Genomic DNA, 9,788 nt, shown 5'->3' with positions numbered 1-9,788 from the left:
GATGTTAATCCCTTATCAGATGTATAGTTTGCCAGTATTTTATCCTATTTTGTAGGTTGTCTTTTCACTTTTTTGCTTGTTTGCTGTGCAGAAGCTTTTTATTTGGATGTAATCCCGTTTTTCTACTTTTGCTTTTGTTGCCTGTACTTTTGTGTTCTTACAAAAAAATTTGCCCTATCAATGCCACAGAGCTTTTCCCCTATGTTTTTTTTTCTAGGAGTTTTACAGTCCAGAATATTATGTTTAATTTTTTAATTAATTTTGAGTTGATATTGCATATGGTGAGTGGAAAAGGTTCAATTTCATTTTTCTTCATGTGAATATTCATTCAGTTTTCCCACATCATTTATTGAAGTGATTGGCTTTCCCCACTGTGTGTTCTTGGCTTCTTTATCAAAAATCACTTGACCATAAAAGAATGATTAAATTTATTTCTAAGTAACTTATTATATTTAATGTTATTTAAATGGAATTATTTTCTTGATTTTTATGAAGAGGACTTTATTAGTATATTTTATTTTATTTTATTTATTTCCTTTTTGAAAATTTATAGACTTGACATCTAAGAACAGGAAAGTGCTTTTCATTTACCTGCTTAACAGTTTTTGAAAAGTCCTTGTTGTAAATGCAGTTACCCCAGCCAAATAAATCCTGTAATAGCCATATAATCATAAACAAAAGAACAAGGCTGGAGCCATCACAGTACCTGATTTCAAACTATACAACAAAGTGATAGTAGTTAAAATTGCATGGTACTACTACAAAAATAGACTCATTGATCCATGTAACAGAAATGAATCCACACATGTATAGTCAATTAGTTTAAAATAGTTGCCAAGAATATACAATGGGATTACAGACTCTTCAATAAATGGTGTTGAGACAGATGGATGTCCACATGCAGAAGGAAACTGAATACTTATCTCACACTGCATACAAACATCAATTCAAAATCAATTGAAGACTTAAACAAAGGATCTGAATCTGTAAATTACTAGAAGAAAACATAGGGAGACAACTACGTGATCTTGCTGTGGGCAATAGTTTTTTTGTTTGTTTGTTTGTTTGTTTTGTTTTGTTTTGTTTTATATTTTACCCAAAATGTGTAGCCAAAAAAGTGAAAATACATAAACGGGATTACATCAAAATAATAGTCTTCTGCACAAACAGGAAACAACCAAATGAAGACACAACTATGGAATGGAATAACAGAAAGTATTAGAAGCCATATACCTGGTAGGAGCTTAATATCCAAAATGTATAAGGAACTCAAACAGCTGTATAGAAACAAAAATAATATAATTAAAACATGAACAAGGGATGTGAATAGACAGTTCTTAAAAGAAGATAGGCAAATGGCAACAACGGATATATGAAAAAATGCTCGACATCACTGAGTATTAGGAAAATTCAAGTTAAAATAACAATGAGATATCACCTCACACCTGTCAGAGTGGTTATTCCAAAAAATGTCAAAAGAGGCCAACTCCGTGGCTCATGCCTGTAATCCCAGCATTTTGGGAAGTCAAGGCAGGCAGATCACCAGGTCATGAGTTCGAGACCAGCCAGGCTACAATGGTGAAACCCCACCTCTACTAAAAAATACAAAAGTTAGCCGGGCGTCGTGGCGCATGCCTATAGTCCCAGATACTCGGGAGGCTGAGACAGAGGAATCACTTGAACCCAGGAGGCAGAGATTTCAGTGAGCCGAGTTCACGCCACTGCACTCCAGCCCAGGCTGCAGAGCAGACTCAATCTCCCTTCCCCCCGACCCAAAAAAAGTCAAAAGATAGGAGTTGCCAAGGGTGTCAAGAACAGTGACCCTCTGTACAGTTTTTAGGAATGTAAAATAGTATAGCCATTCTGGAAAACTGTATGGAGGTTCTTCAAAATACTAAAAATAGAATTACTATGTAATCCAGCCATCCCAATTCTGGATATTTACCCAAATTTAAAATTAGTGTATTGAACAGATGTCTGCACTCTAATGTTTCTTTCAATAGCAGTTGCCACATTGTGGAATCAACCTAAATGTTCCTCAGTGGATGAACGCATAAATAATATGTGGTATATATACACAAAGGTCTATTATTCAGTCTTAATAAAGGAAATAAAAATTATCACTTGTGACACTGTGGATGGAATTGGAGAACATTATACTAAGTGAAGTAATCCAGGCACACAAAGAGAAACTACATTTTTTCACCTCTATGTGGAAACTAAAACAATCGATCTAAAAGAAACAGACAGTGGAATAGTAGTTATCAAAAGTTGGGGAATGAGGAAAATAGGAAGCTGATGGTCAAAGGGTAAACACCTCAATTAGAAAGATGGGAGAAATAAGATATGATGTGTTACATAGCCATGGTGAATAATATATAATAAATAATATATATGTCAAATATATATATATAATTCAAATTAATATATATTTCAATAATATATATAATAAATAATATATATTTCAAAACTGCTAAAAGAGTCAATTTCAAACTTTCTCACCGCAAAAAAATATTTGAGGTGCTGAATAGGTTGAATAGCTTTATTAGTCTATGTTGTATTTATAAGTCATAACATCACTTCGTACTCCCAATATGTACACAACTCTAATTTGTCAATTTAAAATTGAAAAAATTAAAATAAAACAAACTTCCTGTGTACCCTTAAAGGGAAGGAGAATGTCTTTTATTTTCCACTTTCCTTCATTGAGTAATCTAGTCATATTCTCGGAAGTGGAGACATTTTAGATCACTTGAATAAAGTGTCAAATTTGGTGATGACAGCAGCACAGTATGGAGGAAGCCAGAGTTTTTAGTCAACTTTGTGTAGCAGAACCATGATAATAAACCCATTTAGCATATTATAGCATCTACACTGTCATATCAGGTGGAAATTCTCTTTTATATTTTTTAATAATGTGATTTGGATCTATTTCAATGCAGTTAAACCTATAACCTCTGTACTAAATAATGTATCTGTTAACAGCCCCTTTGATCTCTATGATGAAATGCTTTAATCTTTTTCCCATAACAAAGATGCAACATGCCATTCCAAATGAGATCAGTGAAGTTTAAATAATCATGCTAAAATTATTTTTCTTTACCTTTACACTCTAAGAAGCACGTAAAACAATTTTCTCTATTTTTCTTTGATATGACATTTCAGACTTGTTCATTAAAATCTTAAAATTTAAATTTGAATAGTGGTGGAAATGAAAGACCATAAGTTTATTTGCTATTTCTTTCTTACATCAGCCAAGTTAAATAAGTAAAAAAGAAATATATATATATATATATTCCACAATTCCATAAGTGAAAAAAATTATTAAATCATTTGCTATTTTTAATTGTCCATGCCATGTTATTACTATGCATTTTGTGAATCTCTTTAAGTTTTTTTTTGATAGAAGTCATTACATTAAGTGAAATAAACCAAGTGGAAAAAGATAAATATTGTATGTGAGAACTAAATATATATGTGTGTGTGTGTGTCATATATACTCTACTTCTTTCTTCTCATTATTTTTCATTCTCCTCTTTTATTCATTCTTTTTTTCTTTATTTTCCTTTAGCTTCTTTCTCTTCTCATTCTCTTTCTTCTCCTTCTCGCCGTGTTAAAATTTTTAATTTTGATAATTTCACACTATCATAATTAAAACTGTTCTAATTTAATATTTCATTTGTGGTATCAACGATTCTTTAATATTTTTCCTTCACCTCCTGGCTCGGCCCTTTCTTATTTCACTATACACTACATTCCTCAGTTTTACTAATTCTTTATTATTGGATGTTCTTAAACTCTCTATACAGTTAAGATTTCTGTCTCTGCTTTTGTTTGTTCATTCCTTCACTCAAAATATATTTTATAAGCACCAATTGTGTGTTGACATTTTAATTATTGCTGAAGATGTAGCAATGAGTAAAATAAGACAAAATCTTTCTCTTCTGAAAGAACTCATTCTAGGGATGGGGGCAGAACATATACAAAATGAACTGTAAAATGTTTTATGCTACAGGATAAAAATTTAGATGGCAAAACAATAAGAGAGATATGTAATTAGAAATAGGAGTATTTTAATGCCACTTTAAGGTAAAACCTGTGTTTTCCTAGGTGCTGTACTGAAACATTGTGTAATTGCTAGCTTCTTAAAGGCTTGTTACAATGTAGACTAAAAAACACTATCAGTGACTTTTTAAAAATCCAGCTGCCTACAATCCATTGGTTAACCTTCATTTGGAATGATTTATTTAATGTGTGATTTGTAGCATTAACCATAAATTATTTTGCAAATACTATTCACTGAGTTATGCAAGTCTATCATATGCTGACATATTTTATTATATAAGATTAGAAAAATCTCTGTTGATATCACAATCTCATCAGAAAACTCACTAAATATCAGAGAGCTATGAAGCTTAAGATGTTAGATATGTTTTCAAAATTTTAATTTTCATTTGAAGAATTCCATTTGATCATAGACAACAAATACTGTAAAATTATTTTTTCCTTAAAATAACAAGCTTTATTTTCAGAAAGTTCTTATCAAATATTCAATTCAAAATAATACTTTTTATCTTTTCTCTCTTATTTTTATTTATTTATTTATTTATTTTGAGACAGACTTTTGCTCTTATTGCCCAAGCTAGAGTGCAATGGTGCGATCTTAGCTCACTGTAACCTCTGCCTCCCGGGTTCAAGCTATTCTCCTGCCTCAGTCTCCCGAGTAGCTTGGATTACCGGCACACACCACCATGCCTGGCTAATTTTTTGCAAAGAATACATTTTTAATAGTCACTTTTTCAAGTAAATATAATGTTTCATTAGATAAAAGTGCAGCTCATTTAGGTTGAAACTCACACAATTGCACAAGAGCTTTTTCTGAATAAATTATACTTACATATACAGCAGAAGCACTTTATGTCTACTTCCTGTTTAAAAATACATATACTTGCTAGTGGGGACTTAGTAACCTTAATAAGTTTAAGAACATTCATTCATTTCATCAAGAGCATTCTTAAGTAAAACTGACTTTCTAATTTCTGTGCATTGCGTCCTTGCTTTTATTTGGACTGAGACACCATCAATTTCACTTACTAGTGCTTTTTAACTATTATTGAAACTATCAAACATTGAAAAATATATACTGTGTCATATTATAATGAAAACACTATCAACACTGAAGATGCCCTGAATGTGTATTAAGGACTCCAAGAGGCGCACAAGACACATTTTGAGATACATTGTTCTAAGTAATAACCACTCAATAACTCTATTAGGTAGATAGTATTATCTCTATTTTGCTAGTGAAAAAATTCAGTTACCGAAAGTGAAGAAAATTGCCTAGTTTTTCCTAGCTGTTAAGTGGTAAATCTGAGATTTGAGCTCATGCCATCTGATTTAACAGTCTACCTAATTCACCACTATTCTTATTGACCCTCTAAGTGTTAGTGTGTCTGTTTCACAGTGTTTCTTTATAAATTGAAAGCACCTTTTAAATTTCTAAAACCCATAGTATAGATATACAGTGAAACATCAAAATATGTTGGTGAATTAATTCTGAAAAAGTAGATGAGATAATCCATATCCATAATACTTCTATTACTTTAAATATATTTAGTAAAATTGTATATAAAAATTCTAGGACTGGTGAGGTGGCACATGCCTGTAATCCCAGAACACTGGGAGGCTGAGGTGGGCGGATCACGAGGTCAGGAGATTGAGACCATCCTGGCTAACACGGTGAAACTCCATCTCTACTAAAAAAAATACCAAAAAAAAAAAAAAAGAAATTGCCAATAGCCGGGCATGGTGACGGGCACCTGGAGTCCCAGCTACTCTGGAAGCTGAGGCAGGAGAATGGCATGAGCGCAGGAGGCGGAGCTTGCAGTGAGCGGAGATCGCGCCACTGCACTCCAGCCTGGGCGACAGAGTGAGACTCCGTCTCAAAAACAAACAAAACAAAACAAAACAACTCGTAATCTTCTAGGAAAATAGGGAAGAAAGCCAAGAAACCCAATGTGAAACTATGGACAAGAAATATTTTCCCACTGGAAGAGTTATTACTAATACAGTTGAAAAATCTGTTGCCACTTTTTCATTTTTTATATTTAATTTTATGGGTATGTAGTAGGTCTATACATCTATGGAGTACATGAGATATTTTAATACAGGCACGCATTGTGAAATAAGTGTATCAGGAAAAATGTTGTATTCAATCTCTCAAGCATTTATCTTTTCAGTTACCAACAATCCAATTGCATTCTTAAAGTTATTTTTACATACACAATTAGTCTTAGTCAATAATAACTATGGCCACCCTATTGTGCTGTGAAATAATGAGCAGTCTTCATTTATGCCTACTCAAACCAATATTACATGTTGTACTTTGACTTTTTTTTCCTTATTTCTTCTAAGAAAATGGGGGTATTACATGTGCGGAACCTGTAGGGTTGTTACATAGTTATGCGTGTGCCATGTTAGTTTGCTGCACCTAATGACCCATCCTAAAAGTTCCCTCCCTTTACCCCCACCTCCCAACAGGCCCTAGTGTGTGTTGTTCCCCTCTCTGTGTCTATGTGTTCTCAATGTTCAATTCCCACTTACAAGTGGGAACATGTGGTGTTTGGTTTTCTGTGTTAGTTTGCTGAGGATAGTGACTTTCAGCTTCATCTGTGTCCCCGCAAAGGACATTATCTCATCTCTTTTTATGGCTGCATAGTATTCCATGGTGTATATTTACTACATTTTCTTTATCCAGTCTATTATTGATGGGGATTTGGATTGGTTCCAAGTCTTTGTTATTATAAATAGTGCTGCAGTAAATCTGTGTGTGCATGTGTCTTTATAGTAGAAAGATTTATATTCCTTTGGGTGTATAGACAGTAATATTTTTGCTGAGTAAAATGATATTTCTGGTTCTAGATCCTTGAGGAATTACCATGCTGTCTTCTACAACGGTTGAAGTAATTTACATTCCCACCAACAGTGTAAAAGTGTTCCTATTTCTCCACAGCCTCACAAGCATCTATTGTTTCCTGACTTTTTAATAATCACCATTCTGATTGGTGTAAGATGATATCTCATTGAGGTTTTTATTTGCATTTCTCTGATGATCAATGATGTTGATTTATTTTCATGTTTGTTGACCACATAAATATCTTCTTTAGATAACTGTCTGTTCATATCCTTTGCCCACTTATTGATGGGCTATTTTTTGTTGTTGTTCGTGTAAACAGTAAATGTTCTCTGATAAAAATAGAAGGAATGCAGCTTAACAATGGAAGAAGAAATTAGAGAAAGTCTAGTAAAGTAACTTTATTGATGGCTGCATTGGGGTTAGATATGATTCAAAGCATACGTTTTAAAGCTGGCAAAACAAAAATTAGGAATTCAGGTAATAAAATGTTAGAGACATTACAAAAGTTACTGATATAAAGATAACGATACGGCAAAACCAAAAACATCCCTATAAAAAAAGCAATACAGAAAGAACCAAAGAAAACAAAAGATATAGATAGAAGAAACACAATAAGCATAACATTATACACGCAGTAAATACAGGATAAAATAACATGACAAAATTAATATTAAACATATAAGTGCAATGACAAGCATAAAGAAAATTTGTTGGTATGTATACATTTTTTTTACAGAATATAACAAACATGATTACATATCACAAATGAGCATAAATTATCTCATAATATTAAATATTACTGTGATTCTAAAATTATAGAAGTTGTTATAATGGAGAAAAAGCCATTGTGGACTAGAGAGATTTAGACTTTAAATATAGTATTATTTTCCCTGTGAAAATATCATTATTAAAGGTATTTCTGTGCTTTATATTAAAAATGCACAAGCACTCATTAGATTCATTCAAAGATTCAAAAAATATATCCATACATTTACATTTAATAAAGAGATAAATTCACAATTTAAATGTTCTCCAACCCACGTCAAAACAAATTTATTGCTTGATCACAAGGAAAACTATTTTACAACCAAATAATAAAATATAGTTTATAAATAAATGTAACAGATAATAATCACTAAATCCAATAATGAAAACTAAGGCTTCCCAAAAAATAAATTAAAATCACGTTGAATAATATTTAAGAGGAATATATTTTTATTTTTTCCACCTTAGGAATATTTTATTCAGGGCCATGGGTACACACATATACTGATATTAAGCAACTAACTCCATCAAATTATATGTAAATGATAATAGTGCTAGAAGGCCAATGCTACTTAATTTCCTTTTTTCTCTAATATTTGTAATAGTTCTAGTGATAGAATCATTAAAAAAGGTATCAAGTTTTAACATTCGGAAACTACCAATATTAATCAAGAAGATGGCAAACAGCACAAGGAATGATCTCTAACAAACCTATATAAATAGTCTTGAGGCAAAATAGAAGACCACGTAAGGCTCAAACGTGGTATAATACTTCTATCCACTTACGTTTCTAGTTCATTGTACCACAGAGAAATCTCATGGAAAAGGAAACAATTGTCAAGTATCTATTGTCTGAAAGCTATGTTCTAGTATGAACAGACTCATGGTATACTATTCTTTTTTCTACATTGATACTATATTTTTACTTTCATAAATGGACAATAATTTTAAGCAAAATAACACATCTAGTGACAGCAGTGAATATAGAGTGTCACTTTAATGTGGAAATATGAAACTGGCAAGAGATAGAGAAAAGTCTAGAAAAACAGGCAATTGAAACACTGTATTAGTGTTATACCTTCATTCTTGGGGACTGGATAAGGACTGTGACTACTTTAGAAAAAATGTCACTTGCCTTTGAGAGGGACAAGGTAAGGAGATTTCTCCTGATAATGGCACATCTGCCAAAAGTAAAGAGTGGAATGAAAAAACAGGCCATTCTTCCAAAGTCTTTTAAATGAATATTCACTAACTATGAGTGGATAATGATTGCTTTCAGGATACAGGGATAATATATTTACCATATTCTGGGGAATCCTATAGAACAGAAAATAAGACCTCCTAATCAAAACTAAGGTAACAGAAACATTTTAATGAATAATAAACAAAAAGACCAATGAGAAAAAAATATTATTTTATTAAAAAATAGAACATGCTCAAGATACTGAAGAACAAAATATATTTTATAAAAGCATTTACTAATAGTGTTAGGAGAAGGGATCTCATCTTGTTCCTGGAATATTCAAGTTTCCTGTAAATACTCAGTTAAGTTTCATTTGTAGCTTAGCATTTTCCTAGGAGTGTAAGAGCTATGTACTGAAGAAATAGTAAGTCTGATTTCTTGTCTTTTACTTTATTCTACCAGCCTGCTTTAATATATTTGGGCCAGTAAAACATGGCTGTAATTTGTTTTAACCTATAAAACATTTTATTGTCTTGCAGATCAACTTCCTCTAATTATTTTCTCTTAAAACTCCTCAGCTCTCCTCAAACATTTATTCTCTAAAATGATGTCAGAATAATTTTGCCAAGTTTCAGTTTTCCCATCAAAGTTTTAAATTGAATAAATTAAACTTTGTATGGAGTTTTATAGGAAATTAACATTTTTATATTATGTCATCTTATTCAGAAACATAATATTCTATCAATTTTTTAATGCCTTTTCTAATGTTCTTGACTGGATAGCACAATTATCAAAAGTGTATAATAGAATATGAGAGGTTCACATTTCCAGGACTTGCCTGTTCCAAAACAAAGGAGGGAAAATATTCTAAAATATTTCAAATTGTGTGGTAAAATTTCTTCCCCTTCCTCCTCCCCCTCCCCT

The sequence above is a fragment of the Rhinopithecus bieti genome, unplaced genomic scaffold (assembly GCF_001698545.2).
Source record: "Rhinopithecus bieti isolate Rb0 unplaced genomic scaffold, ASM169854v2 scaffold_19691, whole genome shotgun sequence".
Taxonomy (NCBI): Eukaryota; Metazoa; Chordata; class Mammalia; order Primates; family Cercopithecidae; genus Rhinopithecus; species Rhinopithecus bieti.
The sequence above is the reverse complement of the archived record's forward strand: the minus strand, read 5'-3'. Positions refer to the sequence as shown.